At 34.0% G+C, this 25,544-nt stretch overlaps 1 protein-coding gene across 2 annotated transcripts in view; it reads left to right on the top strand.

The window, feature by feature from the left end:
• CNTN1 (contactin 1) overlaps positions 1 to 25,544 on the top strand; it is a 361,942-nt gene that overhangs the window by 111,681 nt on the left and 224,717 nt on the right. Inside the window, exon 3 of one of the 2 annotated variants that reach the window (XM_035002873.1) lies at positions 2,944 to 3,042. The exons of the other annotated variant lie outside the window; for it this stretch is intronic. The gene's annotated coding sequence lies outside the window, so the exon portion shown is untranslated. The remainder of the gene's footprint in view (positions 1 to 2,943; positions 3,043 to 25,544) is intronic. 2 annotated transcript variants of the gene reach the window in all.

The following is a 25,544-nucleotide window of genomic DNA, read 5'->3' as shown; positions in this document are numbered from 1 at the left end:
AAATGGAGAAACTTTGGTAGGCTGAATTATTTTCCTAAGGCTACATGGCATTATGTTTTCTTATAATGGATATAAATTATGCATTTTTCCAAATGGCAGTAGTCAGATAGTCTAGTTATATATCTTAATAGATACCACAAATTTAGCAGACTAAATATGCTTTGATTTATTTGCAAATTTTGATTCATTTTATTGACCCTATTGTACATTACAGAGTTTACTTCATATTCTACATGCATTATAGATTCAAAATACTGGAAAAACCTCTTGATCTGCAAAGAGATCAAATTCATCTAAAATCACCATCTCTGTTTTCCATCCATTTGAAAAGATCGGTTAAGTGTGTTTCTTAGGCATAGCCAGACCTCTGGAAAGCGGAAATTGGTTCTTATTACAGTTTTTGGCTTTGTTTTATGTAAGAGAATAATTGACTATTTTTCCCCCAGTTGTTCCCATTCAAGGCTTGTTTGCAGCTCCCTCTGTGATGTTTTAGGGATTCATCACCCCTATAGCTTTTCTTATGCCATATTCTTCTTTGCAGACTTCTAGTGTTGTTCTCTTCTAGGTCCATGAAGTGTTTGTGTGTGTTTCTCCCCACCTTTAAGACAATTGAATTTGAAAATGCACCAAGTAGATACAAAGATACATTTTAAACTTCGGTCTTAGATATTTGTATCAGAGAAAAGATACTGACTTTCTTCTTGCTCACTGCAGGAGAGATGAACTAAGTTCTTCCTATCCGCCTAGTTATGCATTATTCAATCATGTTATTACAGAGAAGTTAAATTTCTAATGCTTACATGTGTAATTATTTTAGTTTATGTCAGCAATTTATAGCTCCTAAATAACTATCCTCTATATCCCCATACCTGATAAGTTACATTTTAAAGTTTTCAAATTTTCTACTATTTTTAAATGAGGTGTTATCTTCATACAAAATTGCTACTGTAGATGATTAAACTGATAAAATTCTTGGCAGGATATTAATCCTTAGCTATAGCTTCTATAATTTTTTAAATGTTTGAGGTCTTTCAAACTTCTGTTTAAAGAATAAAGAATATTACTCAGATAAATATTATAAAATAAGGTCTAGGTAGTTCACTTGAAATATATTAGGTTAGAGGCAATATATACAAGTGTTCAAATAGAATCTTTCTGGGGTAGAAAAAAATATTATGGAATATGAGATATATAATACACATAGTAATTGGATAGTTAATTTCTTAGACTGCCATTTAGAGTATTTTAGTATAATCTTGATCAAGTAGGTGCAATTATCTTTTCTATGACCTAGCAGTCATGCTCTTACATGCTTTGGAAAGAAGAAATATTTCTCTGAACATCCCTAAACTCCATCCCTGTTGTCATCAGCACTCCTACTACCCTCACAGGCTGATCTCAGTTGCTACTGGTTCATTGACTGAAAGTCACTGTGATCATGCTTCCTCCAAGGCTGAATTGCTCCCTGTAGAGTGTAACTGTTAGAAAGGAAACCTTGGTTATACTCTGACAGTTTTTCTCTAGTCTAGCCCCAAGCTATGAACTTGAAGATTTCACTTGGGTCTTACAAATAGTCAGGTGTGACAACATAGAACTAAGATAATTGTGTGTGTGTATGTGGTACCTATGTGGATATAAAAAGAGGCTTTGGAAAGACAACATTAGGTTTCTAAATGATCTCAGTAACATCATATTTAATCTTCTTTTGGTGGATAAATAAAGCTTAATTAATTTTTACACTGAAGATACTTTGGGAAATAGACAAGCGTTTATATACATTTGCTGTTTTACATGGCTCTCCCACTTTGGTATTTTCACAAAAATCATTATGACATTTTAAAATGCTACCTGTGTTTTCCTTTGATGAATATTAGCATAATGAAATGCACATTTTGTTTTAAAGCCTGCTTTTTTGAGGTAGTGAAAAAAGAGTAATAGAAACAAACCATGGTGTGTCCTTAGGAGCTTAAATTCTAAAAGAAAGGACTCTCAGAACTACTGAAACTCCCAGAAAAAAAGGTGCTTACCATCCAAAATACTTAACAATGATGAACATATGTACCCACTATGATGTTTAAAAAAATCTCTTCCATGTTATTCAAATGAAAAATTAATTATTTTTAAATTAAAGTCTTCTAAGAAAGGTTATCCATATGAATCCGGGTAAAAATCTCCTATGATTTGTAGCCATACATCTCTCTTTATGTTTTTTTTTTTTTTTCTTAATTTTCAGTTTAGCCTGTTGATTTTTCAGAAATGGCAGGGAAAAAAACAACTCTGTATATCTCACTTAAAATGTACAACATTCAGTCTAAATCTTCAGAAAGTATGTCTTTTGAATAAAAGAAGACAGATACGACAGTGTTTCTGCCAAAGAGAGAGTCCAGTTTAAACATTCTGCAGTATGCAACTGTTATCTCGTCTATGTGAGTGTTTTACCCGAGTGGATGTTGCAGGGTTGGAGCCTTCTGCCTGTGATTTAGGTTGTAATTTTATTTGTGGAAATAAACCAATTGCTGAGCTTCAATTGTCTTAGTGGTGAGGTGATCAATAGCCCATTACTGGATAGAACAGTGACTACAGGAAGTGCATTGAAGATTTTAATGCATGAATTATGCATGCGGTGCTCATTCTTCAGTCTCCAAACAGAATGACAGGGTTTGTGAAGTCGCCTCAGATAGTTTCTTGCATTAAGTGACTGCAGTGAAATGCTTAATATTTTCAGGCATAGAAGCAGCATTGACTCGGGCCAGCCGAATTTGCAAGATGTAAATCCCCCAGCTCCTAGCACAGAATGCTTTATTTGAAAGTATTGCTATGTAGGGAGACAGCTTCACTGTCATCTAACCTGCTCTCCCCAGAAGGTTGGCTGAAGGATGGGAGCGGCTGTGCCTGCCTCTGAGGTCACAGCTTGAAGTCCTTTTAACTTGCTTTCTGCTGCAGGAGAGAGGCGTATTGTGGTATAACTGTCACTGCATTTATTGAAATGGACAATTTGCAATAAATACTATACTCAGAACAACAGACAACTCAGCATATCAGGTAAGTGCAAGGTTTTTCTCTAGGTTAGGTAATTGTGAGAATGTGCTGAGTTAGGATAATGGTGATGCAGTATTAGTAAGGTTGACTCAGACCTCAGTATTGCAGTGCAGTGTCAGGGTTCTGAATTGTTTTGTTAATTGAAAAGTGACTTTATTTTATATTTTTGACAGTATTGTGCCATAAGGTATTTTATTTGCATGCAAAAGCTTTTCAAGAATGTACCAGAGCTTAGATGTGTGTGTGTCTTGGATAGATAGCCTGCAAATTGGGGAGGGGCAGCACTGAGCATGAGCTGAATCAATAAAAAAATTAACTCCTTCTGGAGAAGTTTTAGCAAGGCTGTGGTATTCCTTTGGCTCAGATTATTTCCTTTATGTCAACATTTTCACATTATGGTGAAAGATGTTGGTAGACACCCAGAATGTTCAGTCCTTCTCCCAGAAGTAGAGGATAGCACTGAGGTAACTCAAATTCAAACACTGTGTTGCATACAAATTGAACAGATGGAATTGAAATAATTTGGAATAGCATGTCCTTGAAGGAAGACCTTGTTGTCAGAAAACAGTTTGAATTCTACCTGGAGTGTTTTGTTTTCTTTCCTCCTGCCCAGTGTGCCTTACTCTAAAAAAGAATGGATAGATGGTATATTATGAAATTTACGCCAAAAAAGTTTTATTTTTTTCTTGAGGTTTTAAAAATTAAGCTTATATAATTGTAGAACCTACTATATAAAAGCTGAATAAAATTCACAAAAACTCTGAAAAACTGAAAAGTAATATACTACTGTATTTGCCAGTCTTTGTGAATTAAAGCTGCTTGCTTAAATATCATGGCAAATAATTAAAAAATATATAAATGATGAGCAGTATGATATGAATTCCTCAACCTCTCTTTAGAGTGGGAAAATAGCATTAAAAAAACATTTAGTAAGAAAATCTAGGTATAGTAAAATGTTTTAAAGATGATTTTAAACAGTAAATATATACTATTAGTGTATATATACACTATTAGTATATATACACACATGTATATATGTACATATATGTTTATACACACATATATACATTATAATATATAATTTGTAAAACATAATATGTGCAATATAACATGTATGTATATGTATTTCTTCAAGTAGGATGCTAAGTTTTTAAAAATGTTTGCTAAATAATCTATCATGACCCAGTAATAGATAATGCTAAGTATGCTTTGTGAAGTAGGCATCACTTATAAAAAAAGGAAAGAAATACAGAGCAATGATAATAAGAGCACAGGAAAACTACTTTTCAAGATTTCACAATGTATTTCAATTCTGCTGCGGTATTACTCTATCGAGTTTCCTTTCAATTGCCTGGTAGTATGGTGGCACAGAACTCACATTGTAGAACGTGTTTAAATCTGCAAAGCTGAGCTAGTTTAGGTACAGGAGGAAACTCACACATTGAGTTTTTTCTTAGGGAGGGGAAGATAGGAAGAAGTAACTGCCTATACATTTTAGAATTCTTCTGATGCTGAGTCATGGTGTTCAGTTCTGCTCAAATGCCCCCTGGCTGAGGTGGCCCATTAACAGCTAGTAAAATGGATTTGAAAGGAAAATGAGAAAGAATAGAGGTGGCAGAAACTTAGAGATATTTATTGTCTAACAGCATACTAAATTCTGAGTAATGAGTATAACGGCAGCACTACTTGTTGGAAGTTGCTGATATGACAGTAGGAGAAGAAGCCCCCCCATGCTGGATGACAAGATCATAGCAGTAAAATTAATGGATTAACATGGTGAGATTGTATAAACAAAGGGGTCCACGTAACACTGCACTTGTTAAACCTCTCTGTCATCATTCTAGTCTCAAACTTAACCCTAGCCATTACTAAATATCATTGAAAATACGTGATGGTTAGATAAAGAATATTTCCTGGATCATGTGAGGGAAATCTGGAATGAGATGCTCTCAGTTCCCAATTCCCACAGTAGTTGTAATTAATTTTTATAGATTGTCAATTGGGAGAAACTAACAAGAGATAAATGAGGATATTTGAATATCAACCACAATATATGAGATGAAACACCAAAATAAGATTAGATAATGATTATTATGGCAAAGCATAATCATATTAGATGCAGTTAGGAAGGAGACTGAAGATCCAAAAAAGATATAATAAAAGGTAAGAGAAAATGGAATGAGAAACCCATATAGCAGTGAAATATTAAATGCAGGATTTTGAAAGAAAAATGTACCTAATGAATAGTTGATACATATTATTAGTGCCCCTTAAAATCAATTTATAAGAATTCTGAAATATTATGATTCACTAATATAAGGCTTAGTAATTTACTTTAAAAATGAATTTTGAAGATGACTTAATAGACTGAGAAATCAGTTGAAGAATATTTCAAAATGGTAAGCCATCAATTTTCTTTTTAGTATAAATATTTATACTAATGTTTGCACATAGGATATAAAAAATCTAAGTAGAAACCCATCTATATCTAAAATTCTCTATAGGTCCTGTATATCTCTATATGTGCTGTATTCAGCATTAGCCATAAACTAGGATTATAAAAAACTTATGAATCATTTATTGGAATAGTAGGAGAATAAAAGAATTTGAAAGGGTTTTCCAAACTTAAAACACACAAATTGATTAAATCTGAGTTTATATTTTTGTGACAAGTCCCCCTGTATTTTTTTTAAGATTTATTTATTTATTTATTTAGAGAGAGGGGGGGTGGGTGGAGGGGCAGTGAGAGAGGGAGAGAGAGAATCTCAAGCCGACTCTCTGTTGAGCATGGACCCCACACTGGGCTCCATCTCAGGACCCTGAGATCATGACTGAGCCAAAACCAAGAGTTGGATACTTAACCAACTGAGCCCCCCAGGCTCCACCAACACCCCCCCCACCGCCGTATTTTTTAGTAAATAGTTTGGATAAGTTATAAGCTTTGTAAGATTCACAGAAATTTTTTCAAGTATGAATTTATAATAGAGGGTGATACCAAGAAATTGCATCTTCTCTTTTCTCTCATTGGAAAAAATAATAAGATTAGTTCCTCCTTAAAATATATTCCCTAAGAAATTAGTTTTTGAAATATTTTCCTTTCAAAAATGCTCCTGAAATTTGACTCTGAGGATGTGTCATTTTAATACTTCATGCATGTTTTAGCAATCTCTTTCCTCTGATTATAAATATAAATTTCACTGTGTTTTTCATTTTAATCACTTTCCTCTCATAAGACAACTAGGTATAATGAAGAAGCATTTATTTAAGGATCTTCCTGTGTGCTTTTGCTAGGTATTCTGGCTTCATAGATATGAAAAAAGATGAGGGGCAGTGCTTTCAATGGAACAAATAATTGAAATGTAGGAAAAAATTATAATATAGCAGCATCCAAAATATTTGGTAAAAAGTTTAAGTGTCATAGGACAAGTAAAGAACCATACTCAAAATTTTTAAATGAAGTCCAGGAGAAGAATATATATACATAAAGGCATAGAAGCAAAACTTTATATTCTAGTGCCAGGACTGAAATAAAGGAATTGCATAAGTATAGTAGAGAATAAACAGGGTGGGAGCAGGTAATTAAGAATTTAGACTTGGTTTTATAGTCATCAGGCACTCACATATGTTATTTAATCCCTTTGGAGGCATTTAAAGCTCAAAAAGTTTCTGACCCTTGAATCAGATGAATGCTGAACATTTTTTAGTGATTGTTAACTCAAAATTAAATATTATAATATTCTTGCCTTTTAGTCTGTATTCTCATGCTTTGCTGACCCTGGAGGGACTGCCCTTCCCAAGGTTAGCTAATTACTAGCATTAGTGAACCAATTACCCTTGAGTTCACTTTTCAAATGCAAAGCAAGCAACCAGGAACCCACACCTTAAACTTCCTTCTTTATCAGGGTTCTCACATCTGGCCAATTTCTTCTTGTTCTAATCTCCCCAGGGACAAGTGCGGGACAACTAGGGACAGTTCTAGTGCCCCCAGAGCTTCCTCAAGTAATTCAAACTAGCCAATCCTAAATCCACTTATTCTGCCTCCTTTCTGAGAAAACCACAATGAAGGCTTTTGCTCATAGTTTTCTCCCTCCTTCTGTCTCCTGATTGGCCCCTGACCCCAAGATTCCCTGTGTGCCCCCGGGCATGGTATGCTCTTGGGATCTGTGAGTATAACAGCTATGTTTTAAATGGCAAACATCATCAGATCTATTGGTTTTACCATACCAAAATAATAATAAAACCTATATAATAATAAAACCTATATAAAAAACAAACATGAGAATGTCTTAATATCTTTAACACCAATTAACATCAATGGAAATGTTAATAATATTCCCAGTATTTAAAATAAGTCAGCCAAGTCTTTTTTAAAAAATCATTACTGTTTTATTAAACTGCTATATTCAGATTTAAGGATAAATCCTAAGTGAACCTCTTATAAACATAAGCTTAACTCCTTTCTAAGTTGTGGTTGATAGAGGGAGGGTATATCCTCCAGAAATATGAATGGACAATTAGAAGTTTTCAGTCTAATGACAAGCTACATAGGTCTAAAGTTTAAATATTTTCCTGAGTCTGTTTTAACTTGTGGCGTATCTGCTTCATAAAAACAAGCATCTACCTTATCCAGCAACTAAATCGATGTCAAGGGAAAATGCCACCTTATGCTCCTAAAATATCAAATTCTGAAACTGTAATAAGCAAATGCTAGTGTTGTTTATATAATGTCTTTGGTGTCCAGTAAGCAACACACATCCTAATTAAGAAATATTTCTGCTACATTAAGCCTACAAAATTGAATTGAATTGTCTTGAAAATGTGGTGTCCAAGAAGAGCTTGTTGCTAATCAGTAAATGCCAAACATTGGAACAATGAACCAAGCACAATTAACCACAAGACTAACAAGAATTGAGCCACACAGAGGTAGTGCTCTGAAGAATATATACCAAAAGACAGTATTGATATCTTTTAGTGGTACACTGTATTGCTTCAAAACACTATCACTGAAAGAAATTGAGAACAGTAAATGACTTTGAAGGGTAGAAGAATTAAAAACTTAAATGCAGGGGCGCCTGGGTGGCTCAGTTGGTTAAGCGACTGCCTTCGGCTCAGGTCATGATCCTGGAGTCCCGGGATCGAGTCCCGCATCGGGCTCTCTGCTCGGCAGGGAGTCTGCTTCTCCCTCTGACCCTCTTCCCTCTCGTGCTCTCTGTCTCTCATTCTCTCTCTCTCAAAATAAATTTAAAAAATCTTAAAAAAAAAAAACAAACTTAAATGCATGTTTGAACTTAATGGTTTTTAACTTCCCTTCCTACTCCAAGAGTATATGCTATGTTGTGAATGCAATCACAGTAGTCCTTTAAGATATGAACTTCTGATAAAGAAATTCAAGTAGAAAGTTGAAGATGATTTAGATTGAGAATAGGTTAGAAAAGATACTAGTCATGCTAGCAGATGGAAGGGCAGCAAGGTAGGTGGCTGAGAGGGAATCTGGAGGCAGAGCTGTGCCAGAAAGAACATAGGAATTTAAACAGATGGAAGATGATATATTAGTTGGCAAGAAGAAAAGCTGGGTGACAAACAGGAGGATCTATTGAAGAACTGGGTGAGGAGGCAGCCAAGAGGTGAATTGGATGGACCAGTAATAAACAAAATAGGTCAGTGTGAGGGCACCCAAGTTCCAGAACAAATAGGCAAGAATGGTGGAAAACAACTACAATTGCTTTTATGTGAACCTGGGAAATGACTTTTATTAATATTTTTTAAATGTTTGAAATTATGATCAACAGTCATGTTCTATGGAGGAAAAATTTTAGTGGAAAATTAAAAAGTTCTTACCACTGAGGAATATTATTCTATAAAATTATCGTGAGCATGGAATTTATTTTTTATTTCCTAATTTTGTATTTTCTGTATTTGAATTCTGGCCCTGGCTTAGCTAATATTTGAGGATTTGGCTGCAAGATAATACTGAGGGGTAATATTAGTAGAGAATAAGAACTTTAACACCTACCAAAAAGAATTTGTCAGTCTATAGAAAATTTGAATATAATTGTATCTTTAGAAAAATTCCATATATTGTATTGTCTGTTAAAAGTGGTGGTAGCAGTACCTCAGTAAACATACAGATGATTACAAGTCACCTACTCTCTTTTCTGTCTTCAGACTTATCTACCTTTAAATCACTATAATCTTAGATAATTATTTATGCTTACAAACATTAAGTGGAATTATTTAACATAGTTAAGTACTTTTTACATGAAAACATAACAATTGTGTTACCATAAAAAAAGTGCCAGGCATAGTAATGTTTGTATGAGGGTGTTGGCTTTATGGCGTTTTCTTAAAAAGATTTATTTATTTTAGAGAGAAAAAGAATGCACATGCATGGTGGGGAAGGTAGGGGAGAGGGTCAGAGGGAGAGAATCTTCAAGCAGACTCCCTACTAAGTTTGGAGCATGATCCCGTGACCCATGAGATCATGACCTGAGCTGAAACCAAGAGTCCAATACTCAACCGACTGAGCCACCCAGGTGCCCCGGCTTTATGGTTATTCTGATTGACCTTCAGATAGATATATGGGTCCTTAGCAGAAGAGATACTTCTATTTGTCACATATATAAACTTAGAATTAATACTACTCTTTTGTTCTCCATCTAAACTATAAACATATTTTTCTGATACATCAACCATATTTCTCAGGTCAATCCATTGCTATCTATTTTACTAGCCAAAGCCCTTATGCCAATATGCCTGAAACTTTGATGTTTATTGCCAGTATGATCATTTCTAAAGTATCTGCATTCTGGGGTACCTGGCTGGCTCAGTCAGTAGAGCATCGACTCTTGATCTCAGGGTCATGGAGTTCAAGCCCCATGTGGTTGTAGAGCTTACTTTAAAAAAATAAAATCTGCATTCCAATTAATCCCACACAACAGAAGCAAGGATGATTTATCACGGGTTATCTGGGCTGTTTGACTGTTTTTTTTAAGTGATGCATGTAGTTGCCATTTTAATCCTTTGAATTAAACTTTTGAGCACAAGGCTAGCAGCAATATCTTCCCAAGTTCTAAGTAATTCTCTTGAGTTGGGAAACCACATTTGGCAAATTCTACACATATGCCAGCCACTATGCCAGACTTTGGGGATACAAGGATGAATAAAACATGAATCTTTCCATCAAGGAGTTTATATTCTAGTGGAATAAACAGATTTATATATACCAGATACTATGGCACAATTTAATAGATGGAATGATGTTTTATCCATGGGTAATAGATATGTATATTATCCTACATAGTTGTTAATCTCTTGAGGTCATGGAACATAACTAATTTATTAATTCAGCATATGTTTATTAAGCCCCTTCTATGTGCAATGGCTATGCAAGGGGAAGTTTATTGCCTATTGCCAAAACAGTCTATTGAAAAAGAGACCAGAGCAAACAGAAAGTTTATTGGACGAAGACAGCTCTTGTAAAGATGTAAACCAAGAACAATAAGTGCATATAAATTGGTCTTTAGCCAAAAGTAAGGGAAGGCATCAAGAATAATTTCCTGGATGCAGCAATCAAAGGATAGTTAGAATGGTTTTTCAATAGTTGTATAATGGTTTATTCAGTGTAGTTATAAAATAAATGGTGTTCACTGGAAAATTTAGAGGCTTACACTAAAAAAAGGTAGTTAATGAACACAGTTTGAAAGGATAGAGGAAGCAAGCTATGTGTTTGATGCTAAGATAATTGCTTTAATGCATATTCTCATTTAATCCTTTTTAGAAGACTATGAGAGTCTCACTTTAAAGATTAGAAAACTGAGATTGAGTTTACACTGTTATTAAAACTCTAGGATTAGGATATTAAAATCTCTCCGCTATATCCCCATAATTTGCTTTTTGTTGTTGTTGTTGTTGTTTGTTTTTTGTTTTTTTGGGTATTTTTGCAGGAACCTTCAAATATCAAAGCATGTATATATTCAATGAGATTTTGGACTCCTATGTTCATAGGTTTGTTCATCTATCATTTATTTAACTAAAATGGATATAATGGAACTGGTGCAAAGTTACAAGTTAATTTTTATTAAGATATTTGTAATTAGAAGAAAGTCAAATATAATTTGAAAAATAAACCATCCATAAATATCCTCTAAAAATAAAAGGTCACTTAGCTCAAGTATGGAAAATTTGACTGATGGAAAAAGAACAAAATGACACGAGAAAATACATTTAACGAGATATCTAATATATGGACCAGCTTAAATATCATTGAGTAGATTGATGAGTAATGAGTTCTCAATACATTTATGTTAACCAGTTTATTATTGTTTCCTTTTTTTTTTTTTTAAAGATTTTATTTATTTGACAGAGAGACATAGCAGGGGAGGGAATACAAGCAGGGGGAGTGGGAGAGAGAGAAGCAGGCTCCTTGCTGAGCAGGGAGCCTGATGCGGCACAGGATCCCAGGACACTGGGATCATGACCCAAGCCTAAGGCAGACGCTTAACGACTGAGCCTCCAGGCGCCCTTATTGTGTCCTTTAAAACGTAAATTACTGATAAGAATAATTTTATAGTGCTTTTCCCTGAGAGATGCTTTTAGAAGCTTTTATCCTTCTTAAGTACTTCAGGGGAAAATGTGATATTAGCCAGGTGAGTTTCCTACATATAATTGAATAATAGAAAGAGTATCAGTTCCATTTTACTTACCATTGCATTCCTGGCGTCTAGAACAATGCCATGAACATAGTAGATGTTCAATAAGTATGTGATGAGTGAGTGGTCACATGAATTAATGTTATATTTTATTAATTTGAAGACATTATTTTTAAGTTACCCCATTCAATTAGTAGACTTTGGGGAGCACAATTATTATGTAAATGTACATACTGGATGTAAAATGAATCCTGTAGTAGTAGGATTATTTTTTTTATGACAAAAATCTATCTTGACCTAAAGTACACCTGTACCTGGAGATCTGAATATCAAGTCAACAATGGTAGCTTCTTTATGAGTGTGGCCTTCAACCTCAATGAAGAACAACTTTGCTATTCCTTAGGGAACATGCTTGGCTACCAAGATTTAGAAATCTTTCTGTCTTGTAGCATCCTCTTTCCTACCACCATGACCCATGAGTATATTTTGTGATAGTTTTCACAAGGATTATTTTGTAAATGGGAAGTTCAGGCGGCTGGAATGAATATACAGTGTTTTTTTTTTTTAATATGTTATTGATTAGAAAATTAATGTAAAGTATTTGGTGATTTAAAATGTGAGTAGATATTCTGTCCAACAAAAATATTGTGGATATTTTAATAAAAGAGAAATCATGTGTTAGGTAGAAGTTATGTCAATAACAGGGATGAAAATAATTCAACTATTTTAAATAATATTCAAAATGTTTTCAGACTCCATAGGCACAATTATCATTCTGTTTTTGTCCATATCTTCAGCATTTAGCACATTGCCTGACATATTGTAAACAGTTGGCAAATATTTGTCATTAATTTACTGATAATAAGGTCTTATTGGCTTATGTAATCAATTCATAATAGTTATAGTAAAATAAATCACAATGAGGCAGTAGCATTGTTAAGGAAGTATTAAGAAAGGGTGAATATATTCCATATTGTGACCTATTCATAGCTAAATGACAAATTATATAAAACAATGTGTTTAGAAATAAATGACCTGCAAGATAAACAGAGATCTAGGCCATAAAGAATGTGTCTTATTGAGTCTAGGGTTGTTTCATGTTGTTAAGGTTGACTTGAAATAGTACATTGTTTCTTTGGAACTTACTAAAGATGTTAAATAAATAGAAAATTTATGAGGGGAGTAGAAATAAGCATAAATAATAATAAAGTTATTGAAAGATGAGATTATTTGTGCCAAAATACTCAATTAGAGGAGAGAAAAAACACGGCCAACTGTGCACATAGATATATTTGGATGAGACCTTTACAGGGGAGCATGAATGCCAAATATTGTTGATTTTTAAATAAACCATTTTGTAGGGAAAAAATGCTTTGTCATAATGACTGTTTTGAAGTTATGAAATACAATATAATATACAAATATGATTATTTTCTGTGTTCTTTATTGCAATAGGATGTGGTCCTCACTTATGGAAATATTAATGCCTTTAAGTGAATCCCTCCTTTCATTTAAATTGAACTTAAATTGATGTTTTTACAGTAATGAGAAAAATATTTTTGGTAATCCAAGAGAAAGATTATTTAGAATTTGTCCATCTAGTCCCTCATCAAGAATAAAATGAAATCTTAGAGTTGGAAGTGGTCATATAAAAACTGTGACTAATCTTCGGGGCGCCTGGGTGCCTCAGTTGTTAAGTGTCTGCCTTTGGCTCAGGTCATGATGTCAGGGTCCTGGGATTGCACTGCATCAGCTCACTGCTTGGTGGGAGGCCTGCTTCTCCCTCTCCCACTCCCCCTGCTTGTATTCCCTCTCTCGCAGTCTCTCACTTTCTGTCAAATAAATAAAATCTTTAAAAAAAAACTGTGACTAATCTTTAACTTTTACATGTGGAAATAGAGTTTCTGATGATTGAGGCTTATTATCTAAGGATCTACTATTTAGGCATACCTACATATAGAAAAAAAGTTTCAAAGCATCCTAGTTAGAAATTGAATTATAATATAAAAATTACAGTAATTTTTTCCTTAATTGTAGGATTCTTGGTTCATATTTAATGTTCTTCATAAAATTAATTTCTTAGTTTAAGGGAAAATGTTCTTTAATGAACTCTTTTGCTTCTCTAAATTATCTGTTTTGAGAAATTCTTAAGAAAAGAAAGGAAACTTCAATGAAAGAAAATCATTCCTCTGTGATTCAAAACATGTAGAATTCTTAGATTTTTAACTACAAAAGTATAATGTTATAAGAAATTCATGAGCATGGAATAGGAAATGGGTACTAATTTAGACATGCTTAGTGTCAATATAAACTTAGTTCTTCTTTAAAAGAGTTAGTCATGTGGCAATCAATGTGCCAAAAATAAATGCTTTGGTTATATTATTAAAAACAAAAATTTCAGTAGCTTGTAATTTAGGAAGAAACAAGAGTAAATGTGTTAAAGATAAAATGGAGGAGGTTGTATAAATCTCCGTTTCTCATATGGAAGACTGATTAGGATTAAAATAGTCCAGCAAAGTGTAGATATGCGATAGATATTACAGAAGAACTATGAAGATTATACGATCTAGGAAATGGTAAAATAAGGATAATGAAGAACAGAAATTTAATTTGTTAATTATCCGAAGATGTTATCACCTATATCACAGTAAAATTACTCTGTTTTGTTGACATAATAAAGCACTATTTAAAGGGAGAAACGGGTACACCAACATTTATTCATTTTATACTTTGTGCTAGGCAGTGTAAGTGTTTTTCATATTTATTTAAATGCTGGCACTGGAGTAACAATATACATGTTTTATTGTGTTAATAAAACCCAACATTTTAATTTTGTCTGGAAATTATATTTTTGTCATATATGTGTCATATATGTGATTCCTATTTAAAGATAATTTAGTATTTAGTCTTTATAAACCATTACATAATTGCATATGAGACCAATTACAAAGAAATACAGCCTTCTATTTGTTTATTATTTAGTTAAGAATGGAGTGGTTAAGTCTGAGCTATAAAGAAAAATAACAAAAATGCATATGAGTAGAATGAAAATTAAATATTCCATGTAGGCAATAAAAATGATTATATGCAAATTGAGAAAATTGGGGAAATAGAATCATGTGATGACTTCAGAGTCTGATCTAAAATGAATTCAGCAAGGAGCGCCTGGATGGCTCAGTTGGTTAAGTGTCTGCCTTCTGCTCAGGTCATGATCCTGGGTCCTGGGATGGAGCCTCTTGGTGGGCTCCCTGCTCAGCAGGGAGCCTGCTTCTCCTTCTCCCTCTTTCTCTGCTCCTCTGCTCCTGCTCTCTTGCTTGCTCTCTCTCTATATATCTCAAATAAATAAATAAAATTAAAAAAATAAAATGAACTCAGCAAACAAATCAATGGAAAAGTTTCAGTTTATAGGTGTTAGAAGAAGTTACTTTAGCAATGACATTTCAGTAGAAGTTAGAGAAAAACAGTAAACTCATATGGACAATTGATATGAAAAGAATAGAGCAAAATTTTTCCTTTTTTTTTAAGAAAGAGAGAACGTGAGACTGGGGAGTACAGGAGGGGGAGGGAGAGGGAGAGAGAGAATCCTAAGCAGGCTCCAAGCCCAGGGCAGAGCTGGAGTTGGGGCTCAATTTCACAATCCCAAGACCTTGACCTGGAAATCAAGAGTCAGATGTTTAACCGACTGAGCCACCCAGACACCCTAGAGCAAATCTATCTGTAATTGAAAAAAAAAGATGGCAGCGATGGGGGTCAGAGTGTTAAGAACTCAAATGCTTCCATGAAGTCTCCTGCAGACCTAAGTATTCCTTTCATTTCTTCCTAAGCATCATCACCCAGAGAGCAGTTTTTCTTTTCCAGTATCTGTAACAAAATGACTCAAATTAGCCAGAGCTATTTTTTTTACATGCATGTTTCAGAGAAAAAAACTGAATTACCTAATGTTTACTCCTTTTTCAATTTGTGTCACTTTCAAACATTGTGTGGCCTATTTATGACAACTAAAAATGTGAGCTGAAAATTATTTGAACTTCATTATTTTCAGAGATCTTTAGAGAAAAGCTGAAAAACAATGAATTGATAATGTGGATAGCAATTGGAACTATATCCTACTAGTTATGCACAGGTGCATGCTTAAATAAGGAGCAATAGTGTTAGTTCAGCAGGAAGGAGTGACTTGTTCCTCTAGAGCTTCTAAACTCATACCTTTTATTGTCAGAGGAACAATAAGCTTTATGCTTACATAGAATGGATTTTAAGGGCTGCAATTTGATTTCAGAATTAATATAAGAATTTATGAAGAATGCATCTAATATTCATTTAAATGTTTCTTTTAAATTGTTTTTTCCCAGTGACATTTCTGTAAGTTCAGAATTTCTCTTAGTGTTTCATACTGGGAAAATGTTTTAATTTAATTAAAAATTATTCTTATTTCTTTTATTCAATATGAGCTATATAATTGATTGCCCTTTATTTTACTTTGCATTGGCAGCTAGGCAGCTTATAGCTAAATTTTCTATTCAATTCATAAGTAATGTGCCCTAGGCTAGGTTACTTGATTCCCTTCATGCTGGAGTCTCATTCGTTATCACTATGAAGCTTTATTGACTATGTAAGCTATCACAAATTCCTTTTGGAAGTATTATGTATATAATGAACAAACAAATATGTGAATAATTTATGAGTTAGCATCTAGACTCTCACCTGTTTTGATGAGTCAAGAGATCCAAATGCTATTTTGTATTTATGATAAACACTAATCTGACCACATCCAGTTCTCTTTAAAAGAGATACAGATATAATAAAAAGAAGAAGTGATATTTCAAATGTTTCCCCAATTAAATTATTTTTTTCAAGGCCTTTCAAGAATATGTGCCATAAGTCTTGCAGCTGGTACCTAGTCTTTAGATCTCAAAGATGAAACTCCTACTGAAGTTATACTTTATTGAATGATATATTATAGTCATGTAGTACAGATAGAATGTAAACCATCAACTTTTTTTCCTGAAAAAAGGCACTAGGATTATAAAGGAGAAAAATCACTTCTTGCTCCATGAATTGCCTTCTCAGATAAAATAATCCAATATAATATAGAACTATAATGTGATAGAATTTGTGATAGATCCATATTAAGCAATACATAATGAAGTATAAAAAGAAAACATCCTTGCACAATTAGAAAGATCAATAAATATTAGTGGGGTAGTGTCATCAAACTACTGAACTAAGAACCAGAAAACCTTGAGATTTATCCCTTGAGGTTTTAGACAAATGGCTTAATCCCTTTAAGCTTCAGGTTACTAATCTTTAAAATGGGAATTAGTAATATCTGATCTCACCAATTCTCTAACTGCTTGTGCAGTACAAATAAAGCATTCATGGAACTGTTAGTACTTTTACACCCCTAAAAACAAGTATAAAGACTGAAAAAAGTAAAAATATTAATAGCAACAATGAAACCGTCATCCTTGATTAAAAAGGTAAATTTTAGGGGCACCTGGGTGGCTCAGTCGTTAAGCGTCTGCCTTCAGCTCAGGTCATGATCCCAGCTTGCTGGGATTGAGTCCGGCATCGGGCTCCCTGCTGGGCGGGAGGCCTGCTTTTCCCTCTCCCACTCCCCCTGCTTGTGTTCCCTCTCTTGCTGTCTTTCTCTCTCTGTCAAATAAATAAAATCTTTAAAAATAAAAAGGTAAATTTTATATCATGTATAAATAGAAATAGAATGTATGAACAAATGAAGAAAGAAAGTCATTCATTCAGGGAAAGTAAAACATAAACAAATGCAAAAACTATATTAGTGATTAATCCCCAAACAAACAGTCTTTGAACCATTTCCTGCAAAACTGACTCAAACAGTTGAGCTTCAATCCAATTTATCCATCTATCCTCTTGTTCCATAAGTACCAATAATGAAACTTGGTTGGGAAACAGTGGAGAAACACGTGGAGAAACAGAGTTAACCAGTGCTATATAATTGCTGGAGTTCCTTGTTTATTCTCTATCATCTGTAGAATTTCTACTAAGGAGACTGAGTATCCATGAAATATAGAGTTTCATGGTTATGCTGGAGTTTCTGGTTTATTCTCTATCATCTGTAGAATTTCTACTAAGGAGACTGAGTACCCATGAAATATAGAATGCTAACAATATCTTATATGATACTTTTGTAATAACTGTTAATATCTAATAGTGATTTGTATTATTAAAATATTTTCAAACAATTTCTTAGCCATGTCAAATGTAACTAAAACAAACTCAAATCAGGAAAAGCCTCTTTATTTTTTTCCCTGTGAGACATAGAATACTACCTTAGTGGGAGACGTATATGAATCCAGTGAAGAATCAATCAACTAATCAACTCTTCAAAAAATGATATTTAAGTAGTATATTTGTTAATACTTACATCTTTAGCATTATAAGTACTGCTTATAGATTTCTATTTAAATTAAATTGTGCTTTATACATAGGCACCTGACAATTTGCTTGTTTTTTCTGAACTCTCTTACTATGGATTATGCCTTGCAAATATATCTATATTGTTCATTATGAAATTAACTCATAAAAATCTAATTTTGTTCATTTCATATTTTTTAACAGTTTGCAGTCATTTAGCTTGGATCTTCTAAGAATTGGGTCAGAATTCTTATTTTTCTTTCTGTTGATTTTTCAGACAAGAGTCTGAATTTATTCAATACTTTGCAACTGTTATGTTAGATGCATTCCAATGTCCTGCGGGGGCTGCCCAGAACAAGTGTGATAAGAGGAGTGAAGAGTTACTGAACTTTGCTCCTTTATGTGTAATAAAACAAAATGGAATTGTTAAAGCCTCCAACCTATTTCTTGATCTTGCTTTGTATTTTAGAAAAAGCTTGGGTGGCTCAGTTGGTTAAGCGACTGCCTTCGGCTCAGGTCATGATCCTGGAGTCCTGGGATAGAGTCCCACATCGGGCTCCCTGCTCGGCGGGGAGTCTGCTTCTCCCTCTAACCCTACCCCCTCTTGCGCTCTCTCTCTCACTCTCTAATAAATAAATTTAAAAAAATCTTAAAAAAAAAAAGCTTTCAGAAGATGCAGACACAGTCTGAATCTATTATTGTTCCTATTTCAGCTGACATAATCAAAATTACCCAAAGTGATGATATCAAAATATGAGCTAGTCTTGAGTAACTTGCATGTCTAGATGAATAAGCATAGATAGCTTTTGTACTCTTCAGCTGTCTCTGAGATTATAGTTGGTTCATATATATACCAATTGATTTGACACTATTTTTTTATTATTAACGGGAGTTGTAAATGAGGCTATTTACTCATCTTTGCAATTATTATTGTACTAAACCAAAACCAATTATGAATTATCCAGATTCCATTTTATTCTTTTTCATTTTGAGGTTTAAAATACCCACCCCCCTTTTTTGGCATAAGCATGATAAAATGATCAGTGTTAATGATCTTGTCCATTCAGTTCTTTAAAAAGGACATCTAGATCATTTAGATCACTTTTAGAGTTTAGCACATAAAATAAAAATATTCCTGCTGGGATTCGGTTTGAGATTGTATTGCCATGCAGTGAATCTTTGATTTGCTACAAAGTGTTTTCCATAGCCTTTGAGTAGACTTCTAATAATGATGGAAATGGGGACTCTTTGTCCTTCATGTTCTTCGTCACAGGTATTGACAAAACTCCCAAGAGCTCAGAGTATCAAAAAATACTTTAGTAAAAACAGACCTTAGAAGTAGGGATGACTCTCTGTCTTTAGTTTACATATTTTTTTTCACTTTTTCTTTCTTATGCTCCTTGTTTTTTTCCAGTACATTGAAAATGAAAGCCCTGGCTTAATATGTATATGTATGTATATATGCTAAATATGTATATATATGTATGTACTTATCCACACATGTGTGCATGCACCTGTGCTTTATATCCTAGTTCACAAAATAGTAGATATTTCATGTGAAATATACCATCAAAAAGAAAGTTCCATCGACATTTCGGGAGCTCCCTGGGATAGCTTTCAACCATTCACATTTTGGGCTCTCTTGGGTTAGTCTTGTTATAGAACTATATGCTCATTTTTGTAAATCAAACATTAATTTGCAAATTGTTAAACATCTTATCCTCCCATAATATTTTCTTATTCTTAAGATTGGTATGAAAGTTATTTCTATTACCATTTTATAAATGAGGAAAGATTCAGAAAATTTGGCTTCATAAATGTCACCAGGCTCAGCAGCAATACTTATTTTTAATCTAGACCAGCTCTCTCTGGGACATTGCTCTTTCTGTACATGGTATGATTGTGGCTTTTTACCAGATTCTTTAGATTTCATATTATTTATCCAAAATTATTAATATTTTATGAATTACATGTGCCTTCCTTATTTAGCAGCATATTTTTCAATTCTAAATAGCACATTTCCCTCAATTTAATGTTATTGAAATTAAGATGCCACAAAAATTAATACCACAATGAGTTTTTAAAAAATCTGAAATTAAATTGATAAAACAAATGTACTAGAACTGATAAGGCACGGTTTTTTGTGTTCCATCCCTATGTTTAGAAAAGTTTTTTTTTTTTTTTTTTAAGATTTTATTTATTTATTTGACAGAGAGAGACACAGCAAGAGAGGGAACACAAGCAGGGGGAGTGGAAGAGGGAGAAGCAGGCTTCCCCCTGAGTAGGGAGCCAGAGGCGGGGCTGGATCCCAGGACCCTGGGATCATGACCTGAGCTGAAGGCAGACACTTAATGACTGAGCCACCCGGGCATCCCCCTATGTTTAGAAAACTTACTACATTTATATTTGTCTTTGAATTCTCTTCTCCCTGAAAAAAAATTCTCTACTTTGATGTATAAACTTTATATAAGGATTGAAATCCTTTCATTATTTCTGTTCTTATAATTGCCTCAAACCACTGGCAAATCTTCCTTTATTAATTTTCCTAAACTCATAAATGTATTTTTTGAGGTTAGTTTCCTCCTGAGAAGATAATTTTCATTGTATAGTTTTCTAAGAGAATTTGATCTAATATCTATGAGTTTTTCAAAGTTCTCACTAAATAGTTACTGAAGTGTTTCAATAACAACTTAGTTCATTGGAGCATCTTTTCTGCATTGTTTTAGTGTAAACATTGCTGTCTTCAAACTTACCTATATTTCATGACTTCTCCCCAGTACTTTTTCAGCTTAATGAGGAAAATTATTTGTGAAAAATTGAGTTTTAGAACTTCTTGCAGAACTTACCTACATTTGCCTTAACGTGTGCAGGTTTTGTTACCAGGGATGACAGGACTTGAACAAAGTGAAAGTTGAAGTTGAAAAATATTAAACTGTCCAAACCATTGACACTAAGAGTTAAGGGAAATGCAGAGGTAGATTGTATTCCAAAAGATTATGTTCATTTAAACTCAAAAGAATGGCTCCATTTTGCATGGCTAATTAAGTATAGAATAAGAAACTGAGGCTGGATCCTTGTTGAATGGACCTAGTCATTAGTAAAGGTTGTGGGAAACTCAAGTGAGGCCTCAATCCAAGGCCCACTTTATATTAGACCAATGACATCAAAACTATCTTTAACAATTAGTGAAACAGTCACTCATTTGTTCATTGTCTTGGTATAGTTTAATTCACTCATTCAGCATCTATTCATTGAATGCTTGCTATATGTGAGATGCTATATTTGGCATTGGAAGGTCAATGGTAAACAATAGATATATGATCCATTTTAGATTGTCACCTTGTTATAAATGCTAGGAAGGAGTTTATGGAAGTATAGAATTTCCTTGTTGGGTAAAAGTGAGTAAGAGCTAATTTGTATGACAGTGGAAAGACTCTTGGAAATGTGATTTATTTTGAATCCTGAAGGATAAAGATTTATCTAAGCCAGAGCACAAGGGAATAATCAGAAAGTAGCCTCAGTTCATCTCATATTTCTAGATTTACAAATTTCATCTTGTTCTATGAAGATGTGAATTACTTAAATTTATATGTCTATAAACCTGGATCAGAAATTAGCCGGAGAAATAAGAAAACAAAAAAAAGACTGTCATGCAAGTATCTATTTAAAATATGAGGATTCAAGGAGCAAAAGCAGGATGAGTTACGTGAAAGCTTTCAGCTTCCTTTATAATTTATGTTTCTTCTAAATCTGAAGTTATGTGCTATGACAACATAAATCAAGGGGGTTTCTAACTTGAATTGGAGGGCCAAGGAATATTTTTGAAATAATGGATTTCAGGGCGCCTCGGTGGCTCAGTTGGTTAAGCGACTGCCTTCGGCTCAGGTCATGATCCTGGAGTTCCTGGATCGAGTCCCGCATCGGGCTCCCTGCTCAGCAGGGAGTCTGCTTCTCCCTCTGACCCTCCTCCCTCTTATGCTCTCTGTCTCTCATTCTCTCTGTCTCAAATAAGTAAATAAAATCTTTAAAAAAAAAAAAAAAGAAATAATGGATTTCAGAATTGAGACCTGACTGATGATTAGGAACTAATTAGGAGGAGGGCAGATGGTGGAAGGAGAAGTGAAGGGAGGGAGTGAGGATGAGAAGCCATTGTATTATATTAAGTAGAGAAGTGACTTGATTGAATTTTTGCATTAAGAAAGATTAAGAAAGATAACTCTGGCAGCAGTTCTGAAAACTTTTTGAGTAGAGCATGGATGCCAAGCAGGAAGAATATAGAAGGTATTACAGTAACCTCCATGAGAGATGATAATGGCCTAAACTAGTGGTTTTCAAACCTTTTTTCTTAAAAATCCCCAAAAGATTTTTTTTAAATTACATATCCTCACATATACTTATGAATCGACATACAAATTCATCATAATTTTAAATAGCTGCAAAAGATGTAGTTTTCAGCACATTGCACATTTTGACATTTTAAATAATCTGTTCTATCACTGTTAAGAGTCTGAATAGTATTGAGATTCCATGGTCATTATTATCCACTTAAAAATATTTGAAATAGCTCTTGTAAAACTTTAAAAATTTTTATGTAGTTCTCATTTCTTTTGAATTCATATTTGTATTCCCATGGATGTTTAACCTATTATTATATAACTTATGCTTGAAAGTATTTAACTTATTACTCTATCATATTTTTAGTTATAAAATATAATTTGATTTTTTAAATTTCTTTTAGCTGTAAGGTTTAAAGGTTAATTTTTTTTCTTCTAGAATTAATCAACATGGTTTTTACTAATGCACAATTGACCAAAACTATGTAACTGTATTTCAAATTCTGAAAAAATTGTTAGTGACAAAAAAATACAACTTTATTAGAAATGCAGTACTGACTGTGACAGATGGCCTTCTTTTAATTCCTCTACGTTTGGAACAATGTTACTTATTGCCAAAATGAGACAGAATTTAGTATTAATTCTATTTTGACTTTCCACTTTTATAGATGTGAACTAGAAGATGAAGACTTGAGTTACAACAGTGTCATTCAATTACTGAACTCTTTCTGGTTATACATAGAGAATTACATGGTGATCTATTACCAAAATTTATCTTTAGTAATCTATTAATTTTGTGGAAAGCAAAGAATTGGATTTACCAAATAATCTGACAGTCATTTATTTTCTCATTAGTAACATTAGTACTTCTTTTTTTTTTTTTTTTTTTATTCTAGGGCTTCTCAAAACCTTTAATAATGTATGCTAAAAATTTCTGGGGGAAGTGATGTAGTTAGTAGTTCCTTCTTGAGGTTTTCTTTTTTCTTTTTTTTTTATTATTATGTTATGTTAATCACCATACATTACATCATTAGTTTTTGATGTAGTGTTCCATGATTCATTGTTTGTGTATAACACCCAGTGCTCCATTCAATATACCTGCCCTCTCTAATACCCATCACCAGACTAGCCCATCCCCCCACGCTCCTCCCCTCTAGAACCCTCAGTTTGTTTCTCAGAGTCCATAGTCTCTCATGGTTCGTCTCCCCCTCCAATTTCCCCCCCCTTCATTTTTCCCTTCCTACTATCTTTTTTTTTTTTTTTTAACACATAATGTATTATTGGTTTCAGAGGTACAGGTCTGTGATTCATCAGTCTTCCACAATTCACAGCGCTCACCATAGCACATACCCTCCCCAGTGTCTATCACCCAGCCACCCCATCCCTCCCACCCCCCACCACTCCAGCAACCCTCAGTTTGTTTCTTGAGATTAAGAATTCCTCATATCAGTGAGATCATATGATACATGTCTTTCTCTGATTGACTTATTTCGCTCAGCATAATACCCTCCAGTTCCATCCACGTTGTTGTAAATGGCAAGATTTCATTCCTTTTGATGGTTGCATAATATTCCATTGTGTATATATATATATACACCACATCTTCTTTATCCATTCATCTGTCGATGGACATCTTGGCTCTATCCATAGTTTGGCAATTGTGGACATTGCTGCTATAAACATAGGGTGTACGTACCCCTTCAGATCCCTACATTTGTATCTTTGGGGTAAATACCCAGTAGTGCAATTGCTGGGTCATAGGGCAGCTCTATTTTCAACATTAGTACTTCTTAACATTGATCCCAGTTGTCTTTTTGTTTGGTGCCCCCAGAAGATTTACATTTACATGATTTAATGCACATAAAATTCTGGGTGGGTAAGAATTATGTTTTTGTTCTGTAAAAAAAGAGAGAGGAAACTAAGAGAGGGGTGGTTGGAAAGTAGAACCTGTACCTCTATCATAGATGTACCTTCAGTTCTTCCTTAAATCTCTCTCTGAGAACACCATGGAGAGGATTTCTGTACTCTCAAGAATATGTATACACCAGGGCGCCTGGGTGGCTCAGTTGGTTGAGCGACTGCCTTCGGCTCAGGTCATGATCCTGGAGTCCCGGGATCGAGTCCCGCATCGGACTCCCTGCTCGGCAGGGAGTCTGCTTCTCCCTATGACCCTCCCCCATCTCTTGTACTCTCTCTCTCATTCTCGCTCTCTCAAATAAATACATAAATCTTTAAAAAAAAAAAAGAATATGTATACACCAGTTTGAAGACTACTAAACTAGACTAAGGCAGTAATAGTGGTCATGGAAAAAATAGAAAAAATAGGAATAAATAGAAATATGAGGTGGAAAAAATCAGTAAGTTTTGGTGGTCTAGTAGATTTGGTGCATGTATAAAATTTCTACAATTTGAGAAGGCGGAGTGCATTTAAAATATTCCTATAGAGCATGGAAAATAATTGACCAGAGAAACATGGAACAATTTGTCTGATAACTGGAGATAACAAGTTTATAGGTCACTGATCTGCAAAACTGTGCAATTTTTTTTTTATATCATTAGCCACCAGTGTGAAGGTACAGAGACGACATACATTGAAGGCTTTTCATGCTAATTTCAGAAAGTTGGTTTTGAAGGATATGGGATGGATGTGAATTATTAAGATGGAAGATTCCTGGGTGGAGGAGAACTTTGCTCCATTGACCTAAACATCTACCCAGGACTGCTATATTAGGAGCGGGAAAGACCTTTATTATGTTGAGCTTTAAAAAAAAAAAAAAGAATAGAATTGAAGAATTGGGAAAGTAGCTTTGCTTCTCTAGAAAGGATAAAATAAAAGTATATGCAGAGGAATATACAGTTGACCCTTGGACAATGTAGGGGTTGAGGTGCTGACCCCTCTCACTGTCAAAGCCATGTATAACTTTTGACCACCCCCTCCAAAGTTAACTACTAATAGTCTAATGTTGACTGGAAACCTTACCAATAACATAAACAGTTGATTCACACATATTTTGTATATTACATGTATTATATGCTATACTCTTACGCTAAAGTAAGCAAGAAAAAAGAAAATGTTATTAAGGAAAGTGTAAGGAAGAAAAAATACATTTACAGCAGTGCACTGTATTTATAA

This window comes from Mirounga leonina, unplaced genomic scaffold, assembly GCF_011800145.1.
Source record: "Mirounga leonina isolate KUSES-001 unplaced genomic scaffold, KU_Mleo_1.0 Mir_126, whole genome shotgun sequence".
Taxonomy (NCBI): Eukaryota; Metazoa; Chordata; class Mammalia; order Carnivora; family Phocidae; genus Mirounga; species Mirounga leonina.
The sequence above is the reverse complement of the archived record's forward strand: the minus strand, read 5'-3'. Positions and strand labels throughout refer to the sequence as shown.